Source organism: Gastrolobium bilobum, unplaced genomic scaffold (assembly GCF_033153095.1).
Source record: "Gastrolobium bilobum isolate Gb01-03AN ecotype WA unplaced genomic scaffold, APGP_CSIRO_Gbil_v1 utg125884, whole genome shotgun sequence".
Classification (NCBI taxonomy): Eukaryota; Viridiplantae; Streptophyta; class Magnoliopsida; order Fabales; family Fabaceae; genus Gastrolobium; species Gastrolobium bilobum.
This window is the reverse complement of record NW_026898873.1, coordinates 22,058-37,026: the sequence shown is the minus strand read 5'-3', so window position 1 is coordinate 37,026 and position 14,969 is coordinate 22,058.

Below are 14,969 nucleotides of genomic sequence, written 5' to 3'. Positions count from 1 at the left end.
TTGCACTGATTTTGGAACTTATACTGTTATACTATTATAGAACTTATATTGCACATGTAAGTGAGCTTGGGGTGGAGAGTTCCTTGAGGACCCCTATTCTTACTGAGATTTCTTTTTAGAGATATCACCCCACGTTTGGGGCACATTTTCAGGTTCAGGTACTTCGGGGGTTGAGACCTCGGGCGGCAGGAGGCCGAAGCTGAGCTGATTAGTACATGCTTGATGATTTAGTTACCTTATCTGATTATGTTTGATTCTTCTGCTATGACTATCGTATTGAGACTTGATGAGTATGTTGTTTATTTGGTGACATGGGGGTTGTCCATGCCACATTGACTTGACTATGTTATTTAGATTTGAGTTATATAATTGTATGAGGATATTGTCCGGTCTACGTGTTGTAGTTCCGTGACTAGATACACACTTAATTATATTATGAGGTTATTCAATGTAGTTAGTTTTTATTGCAATTTACATACATGAAATGTTTTGGAAAAAAGATTAAGTAATCAACTTGGTTAATAATGATGACATCATAATTGGAAAGAAAAAGTTAGCTTCCGCATTTAATTTAGCTGCGCTTAATATCGTAATATGATTAACTATTCGGGTATACATGGGGTGTTACAATGAGGATGCAAGAACTTTTTGAAGAACTCATTTCATTCCAACAGCGCATGGATAACCATCTCAATGACATTCGAGCTCAAGCACTTGACACAAGGAACCAAATTTCCCTTCTGATTTTTCAAATGCAACAACTTCAAAAAGTTGTGCTTTCTAGCAAGGGTCCAAATCAAGAGTCTCCTCGTGTTGATCCTTCATCTTCGTCTCTTTCATCCAAGCAGCATGAACACCATGACCAACATTCATTGCTTAAAGGGGTTCGGATGGAAATCCCTGTATTCAGCGGCCATGATCCCAATAATTGGATCTTTAAGGCAGAACTATTTTTCAATCTGCAAAACATTCCAGAGGAAACTAAGGTGGCCCTCGTTGGGCTAAAAATGGAGGGTATGGCAGCTTCATGGTTTCAATGGACATTCAATAGTGGAACTGCACGTTCTTGGCGTGATTTCATCGTTTCCTTACGCCAACGATTTGGCATGTCAGGGTTTACAAATTTGAAAGGTGCGTTGTCCAAATTGACCCAAATTTCATCTCTTCAAAATTATATTCAGCAGTTTGAGGCTTTGGTAAATCAGATTCCAGATCTGGATGATGATCTCCTTATAAATTTTTGTGTGTCTGGTCTTCAATCTAAGCTTCGCAGCGCCGTTCAGTTGAGGGAACCCATATCCTTACATCAAGCTATGCAGCTTGCCATGGCCTATGATGATCACTTTGGTAGCTTGAAGAGTTCATTTCAAGTTACACCCAATTTTTTTTTTCAAAGACTACTCTTGCAACAGACAACACTTCTGTTCCATTGGCTCAACCTTCAACCTCTACAACACCACTGTTAGCTTTATCAGCTCCTTCTAATTTTAAAAAGATGGCCCATACTGATTCACATAAACGTAGGGAGCTGGGTCTTTGCTATTATTGCGATGAGAAATGGACAGCGAAGCATAGATTTCCAAATAAATTGATGTTATTGATAGGAGAGGAGGATGAATCAGCTCATGAATTTGAAGATGAGCAAATTATTTGGCAAATTGATATGGGTTTGAGAGAATCAAAATATGCATCTTTATATGCCTTATGTGACAAGAACCATCATCGTTCTTTGATGTTTACGTCTTCCTTGAAGGATATGGAGTTTTTGGTGTTAGTTGATTCTGGAAGTACTCATAATTTTTTCCAAAAGCAGTTAGCTATGGAGCTTTCCTTACCAATGACAAATGCCCACAAGATTCAAGTGTTTCTGGGTAATGTGGAAGTCATGTTTTCTGATAAGAAATGCTTGAAGGTACCTCTTGTGATTTATGGTACTCATTTTGTTACTGATTTATGGGTCTAGGAATTAGCTAACATCAGTATAATTTTGGTTATTCCTTGGCTTGAAAAGTTGGGAAAGCTTACCCATGATTACTGCAATAAGTCTATGGAGTTTTGTTGGGAAGGAAACCAAGTTTGTTTACAAGGTTGTCAACCAAATGTTGCTGATATTGCAGTACTGGAATCCCAAGATCAGTATTGGTCTATGTGCCATGTTTTACATAATAGTGATGCTCATCAATTGCAAGGGGATACTCTCCCTGAAATTCTGACCGTAAAGGCTTCAATCCATGAGTCTTTGTGGCCAGTAATCTTGAAATTCCAGGAAGTTTTCTCCTTACCACACACATTACCTCCATTCCGTGGGATGAATCATGCCATTCACTTAGTTGAAGGTGCAAAAGCTGTTAATGTCAAGCCCTACCGTTATGCTCATCATCAAAAATTTATTTAAAAAATTAAAATAAAAATAGAAAAATAATATAACTTTTATTTACTAGAAAAAATATTTCTACCAAGTTTTTAACACAGTTATATGTCCTCATACCAATTGATCCACATGCTTGATGATGGGAGATATTTTCCTTCTTTAATTTTAAAATTGTACTTAATTAATAGTAGGGTCCCTCGGATGTCCTGCAACAGGATATCTTGAAAAAAAATAATTATGTATTACGGATAATACATAATTTTTTTCTTACCTCTTATAACTATATATTATGAGTAATACATAATTATAATATTATTTTTTTATATCTCTTATAACTATACCCGTAGTACGTAGTTATTTTTTTGTTGTAGGAATTCTTATATTTCCCTTAATGAAAAGTAAGGTATCATTAATTCTTCCCTTTTTTTTTATTCATTAGTAAAAAAGCAATACTATTCTTGAAGAAATTATCTACGAAGGTTAAATACAATACTTTATGCTAATGGAAAAAATAAACTGTTTTTATCTTTGACGGTTGATGTAACTTTTTTTTAAAAACAAACTTGTTAGTACAACGAATGCAGTTATTATTATAATTAGAATCTATATCATGTTAAATGAGAGAGGAGGATTCATTCCCATATCATAACAAATGAATCCACAGGATAAGGTTGCTATGTAATAATTATGTTCCATTATCCAAAAAGAAAACCAAACTGCAAACCACAAATTAATGAATCTATGTGCCAAGCTAGTAAAACAAAGCATTGACAATATGATTCGAGTGACCTATATTATTCTCAGCAAGTAGGGCAAAATAGCCAATAGCTATTTAGGACGAATTTGGGCCGAGGTGTGAATGCAGGCCACGCGTGTGATTGCTGACTAGCTCAATCAGTATTGGATTATGCTATATTTGTGCGCGTGCTGCTTTTTAATTGTATAAATTAAAATAGCCTAGAAACTACGATTGATTTTGTTTAGATAGACATTCAAGTGCATAATCTTTCCGATGTTCGGGTGCCTCCCCGATTACAACAAAACCTAAGATCTATATTCAATTTTGCTTTTTGATCTCTTTTTGATCTAAAATCTCTCTCACTCAATGACGTGCACCTATGCCTACCCCCATCAAGTTGATCAGACAATTAATATCCCCTAGGATCCGTGAATATTAGATATCATTTCTGCAATCATAGCTAAAACAATCTCTTCTACCTATAATTGATTTTGATGCGGGTGGAAGAGGAAGATTCATCACCTATCATTTCAAACATGAAAGAAAAAAGAAAGAAATATCAGAAGGGGAAGATTTAAGAAGATACAAAAGAGGCAGACAATAGCCATTAATTGTGAGGGGCTTGTATATTTTATATGAGGTTATAGGTAGGCCTGACTGGGATTTATCACTTGGGAGATAGCTAATTCAAGATGCGTTAAACATGTGCAATACTTAATCAAGGCATATAAATTAGGGTATTCGCGGTCTGGATTGGATCGATTTTGTAAGCAAAAATTATTCGATCCAATCCATTCGATTTGATCATATAATCATCCATTCGGTTTATTTTTTTTTCAAATCCAATCCGATCCAATCCAATTTTTTTTGGTTTGGATTGGATCGGTTTTCGGTTTTTTGAAAATTATAAAATTAATTTCATAATTATTGTGCAAATAACATCTTTTGTATATATTGGCTTTGTAAAAAAAAAAAATTAAAATACAAAAGCATCATTAAACGATAATATAGTTTGTTTTTTTGGGCAATGAGATATGAAACTCTACACAGATAAAATTTTGTTGATGAGATATGACTAAATTTTTTCTTATGTTTAATTGATGAGTTAATGGGTCTTGAGTTTAGAATCTTTTGGGTTATGATTGAGGAAAGACCTAAATAGGTAAAAGGGAATTAATATATTGGATCGGTTTGGATTGGATCGGTTTTCATCAACTAATCCGAAAATCAATCCAACCCAATTAAAATTTACGGATTTTTTTTTTCGATTTTTGGTTTTCCGATTTTCAGTTTATTCGGTTATCGATTTTTCAGTTCAGTCACCGCGATTTGGATCGATTTGGATATATTGATCAACATGCTCTACCATCATGTATAACCAGGCCATTCTAAATTATTTTACAATCCTAATTTCCTTTCTACATAGGTCATTACTTATTAATTTCTGAGCATCCATTTCGTTCAACTAGGTTAAATTTAATGCATGAAATACTATAGTCTTTAATTTTGTTGAAGAGCACTAAATTGATTAGCTTCCTATTACACCTATTTTTTTTTTTTTTACGTGTCCTCTTTCTACTTTTTAAAAGTTACACTTGGAAGTCTTCTCAATTATTTTTGAAAGCACAAATAATAAATAATCATCTGAGACAACAACCAAATTGCATCTTTTTTTCAATAATGCGGCTTTTGAAACACCTAATTAACTTTCTACTTGCAAGTTCTGCTTTTTCTTTTCTTTTCATCGTCTAATATATAACATGCAATTAATGTTATACAAGCAGTACAATCAACTGGTCAGTTAATGATCTCAAGTCCTTACAAAGTTGTTACTTTATCATCATTAATTGATTAATAATAATTCTCATCATCTGGATAATGTAAATAATCTCATTACACTGAGAATAGAAAAGTGTAGTGCGGATCCTGCAATCAGTTTCAGACTTCAGTTAGCTCCGTCGTCAGCATTATTAAAGAAAATGAGTGTTTTTTTTTTTTTTTACTTTCCCAACTGATTCATTCTTTGGATTATATCCTATTCGAGCATTTGTCAGACTTTATTAAAGAGTAATTTTCTTAATTTTTTATTTATTTTCAAAGCTCGAACTCGAGAGATCTGATTAAGAGGTTCAAATTTATTATTATCTATGCCAAAGGTATTTGGTAACTCGAGTTATGAATATATAATTATTTTAAAAAATTAAGAGTTTTCTCTTTGTTATAACTCTACCAAACTCGATCAAATTAATCTATTGATGGAGAATTAAAACAAAAAAAAAACTAATGTAAACCGCCTATACATAGTTATATACCACTTCAACTTCAACTTGTGTTTTGTGGAACAACACTTTGAAGCGGTGAAAGTTGTAGTGAGTAAATGTGTTGGGAGTTGTTCCTTCTTCAATGCTTGGCTCAAGTCCCAAGAGGCTGGAACTCTTCATTTTTGGTGTAAGGCTCAAAGGTCACAACCTTTGAGTGATTCAATATCTCTCCATAAATGAAGGTGCAAGGCTAAAGGAACACATCCTTTGAGTGGTTCAATGTCTAGAATCATTTTCTTCCCCTATATAAGCTTGTAGTGTGTGAGGTTTAGAGATATGAGAAAAATGAGAGATGAAAAAGAATCTGAATACTTCTAGAGAGAAGTTTGAGTGAGACTTCTTTAGAAAAGTTTGATATTACCACCATTGTAGGTGATGTTTGATTGTACCTCTAGTGAAAGACTAGGGAAGTTTGACTGTTGTAACCCATTATTCTTATAGTCGAAGTTTGATTCTGGACTAGTGTCACGTGAATTTTTATTTCTTCTCATTGGAGAAGGTTTTCCCACGTTAAACAAATTGCCTGTGTTCTTCTCCATCTCTCTCCTTGATGCTTTCCGGCAAGTATACCGATCGCACAAGTAATATAGATAGTAAGTAAAGTATCGTCTCCACAGGGATTGGGTCGAATATCAATTAATTGTTCCTTTTAAGAATGGAAGAGTTCAAAGGTTGTGACAAATATTGTCGATTTGTGTGAAAGTGAGAATTGAAAATAAAGACTTGTTTTTGTAATTTTTGCTTATGAGATATAGACAATAAAAATAAGAATTGGTTTGTGAAAATATGAGAAAAGCATTGTAGCTAGAGCGCACTCACCTTATGATCCCCACTTCTTACTTTGGATTGATTTACAATATTCATTTATAAAATTACTCGGATAAATTATTATCTAAAATAATTAGTTAAATCCCAATCCTTTGGCAATTTAACCCTTTAATCTAATTGGAATCCTAATCTCTTAGCAACCCCTCATGAAAATTAAGCGATGAACTCAATAATTTAGGCATCCGCAATTCAATACACATCTATTCCTAACATGCATAGGAACTGTTATCCTACCCCCTTTCAGGATGAAAACCCCAATGTTCCTATCTAGGGTTATAACCCTCAGACTATTATCAACTATTAGAGTGATCAATTCTAATAAAGAAAATATAAAATACGAACATGGTAGAGATAAAGATAATTATATAAACGAGCAATTATAAATCAATCAGCGTAACAAGGGTTCACATAGGGTTTGTGACCCTAACTACAATAAAAAGTAAACTAGCCAAACATAATCAGGGCTAAAAATCCAATATTCATAAAAACATCAAGTAAAAGAGAAAGAAGAAGAAGAAGAACAAGAATTTCTCTCCGGAGCTCTCCTTCTGACGCACGACGATCTCCTTAGGTTCAGAATGCCTAATTCTGTGCTGAGCATCCTTTTTATAGTCCCTCTTTTCATCTTCCAAAACTGCCCTTTTAAAAACACGGTGCTGTGATTTCGCAATCTGGCGCTCTTAGCGTGAGATCCACGCCAAGAGCGTGGATGCCTCTGAATGCTGACGCCACTAGCGTGGGTTCCACGTTATCAACGTGGGAGCAAGAATGGTTTCACGCCATTAGCGTGAGTTCCACGCTATGAGCGTGGAAGTCTCTGATTCTTCACGCCATCAGCGTGACATCCACGCTATGAGCGTGGATCTTCATTTTGGCAAATCTCCATTTGGCTCCAGTTTTGTCTTCTTTTCCTACAAAATTAGAAGGAAATCAGTTGCACAATCTTTGATTGAGATTTATCAAATTAATAGTAATTCTAGCCCTTTTTCTCCAAGATTAATCAAGATTTCTTTCTCATTTTGGCTAAAAATCATATATATGCTAGAGGCATATCAAATCATTCTCAGATTTAAATGTTGCTGTCCCCAACAATATACAAGACTCAATCCAGGACATATTCAATTAATCCAACATAACAATCCATAGACACTCTCAGACACAATATGCCATGCATGCCTGACCCAATATCATAAACTCCCAACAACGTCATCAGCTTCTCTAAAGATACAAGTCTACATTGATTACCCCTCACACAGATAAATAATGTCCACTCAACACTCAGTGTTTAAGGGTATCATGAGCACTCAATCAATCACAGCTATAACACTACCATAGGTATAACACCCTCCCTTGTATGCATCCAAGAGAGTCGTTTGCTAATAGTTATTAGAGTTGCGGAATTTTGTGAAGAAGCTTTTTCTTTAAAAATCTTTGAGGAAATGTAGTGGAAAACTGAATCTAAGGAAAATTTTGATGGAAAGAACTTAAAATGTGTTGCTGATGAAAACGGTGAAAATTTAAGAAAAACCGTATTCCTTTAAATATTGATATAAAATCGATCTTTCAAAATTCCATTGTAACGTTTACATAATCTGAAAATAGACACGTGGGGCTTCGTGTGCATATAAAATAATAGAGAATCGGAGATCGTTTACTATACTAAATATAACTTTTAAAGTGCTCGCATGGCTGTAAAAAATTCAGCACTTAATTAAACGTAATAAATTGTTTTCGCAAAATGTTTTTAAAATTTTCCCTAAAATACTTGATGCTCAAAAAAGCCTTCAACATGCAGTAAAATCATAGTTCCAACAATCATCCAGGCATACCAAATTATCCAAAATAGTACAGTCATCCATTAAATAAACAGCAACAGCAAAAGTCCAAGCAGCAAATAACAGCAAATAGCTACGTCTTCATATGCTCTTCCGTCCTCCTGCCATTTTATAAAAATAGCAGCCCCAAAGGGGTGAGAATAATCCCAGTAGTGTGGCAATAAAACCAATAATGCAACAGTATTAAACTAGGCACAAAATTATAAAACAGTCGCATCAACATTAACTTCATTTCTTGATAAACATCATCATATATCATAGTGCGTATATAACGCCATCTTTACGCTCATAGCACCGTCGTGCGCGTACATACACAGTGAAAATTCAATGCACGACACCCTCATTTGGTGAATTCCACTGTGACCTATGCGGACGGATGCCAAGTGTCCCATACCCTGGTACCGAGGGATGCCTATATGATGCGTGCTCAAACACATGGTCCTGTATATAACTATTCTAAATTTCAAGGCTAACATGAATCCTGTGCATACATGCCATGCTATGCTGTCACACACAAAACAGAAAAACAAATGCGGTATGATGTAAAGTGCATGCTTATATCATCATTAACATAACATATACTTCATGTACTGTTGATACCATACTGCCACGCCATCATTTCTTTTCATAACAGAGTTACCATCATAACATTTCCATAGGCAGAATACTTTCATCATAAATAGCAGGATAATCATTAGGCACATGTGAGCAACAATTCACAATTTCATACACTAGTTAATAGTCACATTAGGTAATACCACTTAACACATACCTCGCGTCCAAGCAATAATCAACAGCACCAACAGTCAGCCCACACAATAAGATTACGCGCACCTAATTACATGCGGAGCAAGTCAGAATCTGTTTCATTTTATTCCTATGATTTATCCGTCTTTCTCATGCTTCTAATTCTTATTCTGAAATCGGTTTTTCACAGCTTCTATACTATTTTAATTTTTGACTTAAGGTAGTACACCAGTTTGTTAACAGCGAAACAATACAAGTTCCCTCATGCGTTACCATTCGGTCTTCAAGTTCATATAATAAACACATTTTCTGCCATAGAGTTAATTCACCAGTTGTCCTTAATTGACCAAAAATCTAAATTACTTACACATGCATGCCAATTCGGTTTTCAACACTTTAAAAAAAACTAAGGATGTTTATTCACATTTTCAACGTTACATGGCCTATGGTGCGCTGAAGAGAGGCTCAATACATGCTGTCCTTTTACAAATAATTCTGGCGAAGTTTGATGCACCACATGTTCTAACAAGGGGGCTGCATTCCAAGTTCAACAAGTTAGTTTTAAGGCCCTTAAACGCTAAATTATATACTGCCAATTTATAGCAAGCCACAACAAAATTCCAAGGTTCTTTTATATATACCAATTCGGTTTTTACCCATTAATTAGTGCCACTCACTTATCATTTAAGTAACCATGTTTACAAGGTTTAGGGGGTGTCAATGAGGCACACGGCACGCTGTCCCATTAAAGTTACCTCATGCAAATCTAGATACAATGACTTAATTTAACAAAACAGTCTACAACTTATAAGAGTTATTTTTTTTTCTCCAAGCTCACCGATTGATTTTCACCCATGCTTCCAAAGCTAATAATTATCTGCCTTAACTTTCTTCTACAATAGACAAAAATTCCAAAGTCCCTTGTGCCTATGGATTCGGCCTTTAGCCCTTAACTAGGTGCCTCTACTTCTCAGTTTCACTAAATTACTACATGACTTAGGTGTAAGTGATCAGGGCCCTTAGTATGCTGTCTTCACGGTTTCGCATAAGCAAGACTAGATATATGATGATAACTAATGAAACAGTCCAACATTTTAGTGAGGGCTATTTTCCAAACCCCAAATCAGCTCATAGTCTTACATGTGAAAGGATTAGTCGTCCTCACACAAGGCAGAACAGGGAAGAAGGACGACAATAATCAGTCCTCCTTGCACACACACAATGGTCGAAATAATGAGGAGAAAGGAAGGGCTGGGTTTCTGGTCTTTACCTTTTAGCAGGGACTCCGAAGTTCATCAATGGTCAAAGGAAATATCTACCAAAGAGCGAGCAACATTTTCACTCCTCTTGTGCTCCACAACTCGGGTCTGTCACTGCATGCAAGTGGGGAAGTTTCATCAAGAACCGAACATAGGAGGTAAGAGCAATGGAGTAGATGAACATAATACCCTCTTGAACATTGATGCGCAGCTGACCAGAACAGAAGAGAAGAATCGACCTTGGTTTTATTTTAATGTAATAAATTTAGCCTTGTACATGTCCATAGCACAAGTGCGGCGGTAACACTTCTCAAATTTGATTATTTTGAACTTCCGTTGTTATTTATAAAATTATTGAATTTATTTATGCTATTATAAATTGTTAGAATTTGGGGTGTTACAATGTAACATCACGGGCGCTGACGAGGGCGGGGAGTGATCGCCGGTGCGCAAGGGCACGGACAAGGAGCGGCTCCTGGCAAGCTTCCAGTGGCGGGGGTACATGAATGAATCGAATAACACCAGAAAGAGAGAGATTCCAGAGATTGTGCTGGTATAGAACGACACAGTTGATGATAACTTATAAGAATTAATTGGTACTACCTATACTAACAAGATGCATCTACTTTTCGGTAGCCCGGATCGGAAGAACTCCACAGTTAAGCGTGCTTGACTTGGAGCAATTTTGGGATGGGTGACCTCTTGGAAAGTTTTCCCGGGAAGTGTGCGAGTGAGGACAAAGCACGCTGAAAAGTCTCGTGTTAATGTGTGGGGACAGTCGCTGATGCTTGCAAGTGGCCGAGCGTTACAAGTGGTATCAGAGCAGGGCCTCTCATCCAGTATGGTGTGGTTCGAGGACGAACCAATCGGAAGCTGGTGGGCATGTAACATCTTGGGCGCTGACGAGGGCGGGGAGTGATCGCCGGTGCGCAAGGGCACGGACAAGGAGCGGCTCTTGGCAGGCTTCCAGTGGCGGGGGTACATGAATGAATCGAATAAGACCAGAAAGAGAGGGATTCCAGAGATTGTGCTGGTATAGAACAACACAGTTGAGGATAGATTATAAGAATTAATTGGTACTACCTATACTAACAAGATGCATATTCTTTTTGGTAGCCCGGATCGGAAGAACTCCACAGTTAAGCATACTTGACTTGGAGCAATTCTAGGATGGGTGACCTCCTGAGAAGTTTTATCGGGAAGTGTGCGAGTGAGGACAAAACACGCTGAAAAGTCTCGTGTTAATGTGTGGGGACAGTCATTGATGCTTGCAAGTGGCCGAGCGTTACAGTTGCGATTTTCCATCTCCTCCATCCGTTGCAAGATCGCATTGACGATGGCTTGCGTGATTCGAGTATCTGCATCCACCGTTGGAGGTGGCTAAACTGCTGCAGGTTGCCCCGATCGATTGGGTGCCAAAGTGGAGGCAATGTCTAAAACAGCATCGCTAACGTGGACATGATCTATATCAAGTCCAGGTGCATTGCGTGGTTCTTTCTAGCTTGTTGCATGGCTGCTCCATCAAGACTGAATTTGTAGGCGGTAGTGGCAGTTGTTGGTAGCTATTGCTTCTTGTGTTCCCCATGTTGATCGCAGGGTAGAAGTTTACCTTCCCCACAGACGGTGCCAAGGTTCTGTCTTTGGGACAGAGATATGTAGTCATAGACTAGTGAGTTTATCTTGGATCTAAGAGCTCCCTCGGGTATCTATGGATTAGATGCCTTTGAGGGAAGCAAATCTCTATGCACTGATTATAACGGTGTTTAACAAAGGAATGATATGTGTGCTGAGTAACAACGTAAAAATATGAGAGAGAGATATCCATACCTATAGGCTTTACCTATAGGTAGTGCATTTTTGAACCTTTGCGGACTCTTCTAAGGGCCCATGTCTAGATTCATAGCTGTTTTGCATTAGGATTAACATCCTTGATTGATGCTTTCCTTTATGTGCCTTAATTTCCTCTTTCAATTGCTCTTTCTCGGACTTTCTAGAATATGGGTCTTTTATACGGGTCCATAACACTCCCTATGTATATATATTAGTCCACACCTGTAGTCTTAACAAAGTTAAGGATTAAGTGTACTCAAATAGCACGAGAATTAAACCAATTATACATTATAAAAAGGAAAATCATTTTCTTATGCAAGGAGATAATTTTATCATGTTCCGAGGCATCAAAATCTCTGTTATCCTATTTATTTTTTATTTTTTAACAAATGGTGAACCCCACCACTTATTTGTATATGGAATAAGAGATATTATCTCATGTTACATGAAAAAAGAGAAGCTATTATAAAAATAGGAGAGGATATTTCATATTTGAAAAGATTGATGTTTAATAAAAGGGTTTTCGTTTTATCCTTTAACATAACACAATAAACTTTCCTACTCTCACAATATTTTGTGGGGCCCACGCTTTTTAAAACAAAAAAATAAATAAAAAATTAAGGCACGCAAAACGAATCTCTATAACATTACACAATCACTTTTCCTACAACATAACTCTTATAAAACCCTTAATAAAACACCTCCCCTCTTGCCGAAATTCAAATGAAAGGTGTGGATGACGCTTGTCGTATATGAATCTTGGGTATATTAACCCCTCTAATCTCTAAATGTAAAAGGGGGACATTCCACACATTGAATGGTTCTCAAGAATTGGGTTCAAGAAGGTTCTGATTTATGGCTCGTGTGGTCGGCACTAGATAGGTTAGGCTAGGTTAAATATACCCTAAAGAAACAAAGAGAATCCATGCCTGTGTAGCTATAAGATAAAAGTATGAAAGCAAGAGGGAATGAATGAAAATATATGTGAAAAAGAAGGGGTCATGTAGTGGAAGAAAAGGGACAAAACGGCTCTAATTATGCATCTATATATAATTATTATACAAGTTGATAACAAACAAAATACATTTTCGCACATAGCATCAAGACGCAAATACTCCCATGTCTTCCGCAATGAAAAGGTAGAGTAGGGGTGTTCATCAACCGATTCAAACCGCAGTAACCGAACCGAAAAACCGATAACCGAATAAACCGAAAACCGAAAAAATACCGCAAATATTAATTTGATTGGATCGATTTTTGGATGGGTTTATGAAAACCGATCCAATCCAAACCGATCCAATATATTAATTCCCCTATACCTACTTGGGTCTTTCCCTAATCATAGCCTAAAAATTTCTAAATCCAAGACCCATTAACCCATCAACTAAACCCAAGAAAAAATTAAGTCACATCTTATCAACAAAATCTTATCTTTGTAGAGCTTCATATCTCATTGTCAAAAAAAAAAACTATATTATAGTTTACTAATGCTTTATAATTTCAAATTTTTTTTTTTTACAAAGCCAATATATACAAAAGATGTTATTTGCACAATGATCATGAAATAAATTTTAGAATTTTCATAAAACCGAAAACTGATCCAATCCAAACCAAAAAAAATTGGATTCGATTTGAAAAAAAATCCAAACCGAATGGATTATTATATGATCAAACGAATGGATTTGATCGGATGATTTTTGCTTCCAAAACCGATCCAATCCAGACCGCGAACACCCCTGAGGTAGAGTCCCACTGAACCCATTGGAAATACTTTTTATATCAGTGCTCTCCCAAAATAAATAAATACACTTTATGGACAGAAATTTGAATCCCTATTTATGATTTCTAGCTTTAATCATTCTTCTCTTATTTAGCTTAAATAGAAACAATTATATTGAAAGATGAATGGAGGAATAGTAAACACCTTCGTTTCGCATTTTACTTCTCCTGCCTTTTCACTGAATATATATCAGTCGTATCGAATTTCGGCGATAGGAATGTTGAAAATTATATATGGTGTTATAATCAATAGCATGTTAGTAAAGGGGAGAAGAGAATCGCTTAGCTTTACAAGGAAAAGCACCATTTAGTTTCATCTTTGCATTTACCACATAAAAACATAAATCACTAAGGGTGCAAATCTTTAAATTTTTGTTACTAAATTTGATTAGAAAATCATGTTCAAAGTACACAAAAAACAAAAAACCTTAGTTTTTATTATTTTAATTTTATTATGTGTAAAATAATATATAATACCAAAAATATTATAAAAAATTTATGTATATCACAATTTATTTTTTTTTTGAAATTATATCACAAATTTTTTTGGAAATTATATTTATGTAATATCTGTGTATATGCATCAATCGCGACCTGAGAGTCTTGACATGTTTAATCACCGTATCTCTAGAATTGGTAGTTACACGTACCTCTTTTTATTCTCTGTTCTTCACCCTTTTGAATTTATTTCACAGCTTCATGGAGAGATGTAAAATTTTCACTGTGAGGCATAAAGTTTGTGTACTTTTCTTGCATCAGAGACACGACAGCTGTTAAACACAACTTGTAGGGCCATATTAACACCACAGGAGAAGTGTCATAGGAATGAGAAATTGATGATACGAGAAAATGTCTCATTTTCTTCTTTCTCTATTTTTCTTTCACCTTTTTTTTTTTCTTTCCAATGGATGGCTAGCACCACATACAGAGTAAAGAGAGTGTCTTTTGGTTGAGCGCTAGGGGTGTTAACGGGCTGAGCCGAGCTGAGCTTTGATCTTAAAAGGTTAAAATGTGTCGGCCTTACTAAGCCTGTTACCTGTTACAAATATAATTATCGGTCTGTGACTGTCTTATTTATAAAAAATAATAGCTTGATTTAGCCTGTTAGAAAAAAATAAGACAATAAAAATTTATTCAAACAAAATATACAATCAACACCACTAGTAATTCGATAAATATTCATAAATTCAATATATATCCAAACAGCATAATATAGAACAAAATCATTCAAAAAGTCTGGTTAACTAATAAAATATGGGT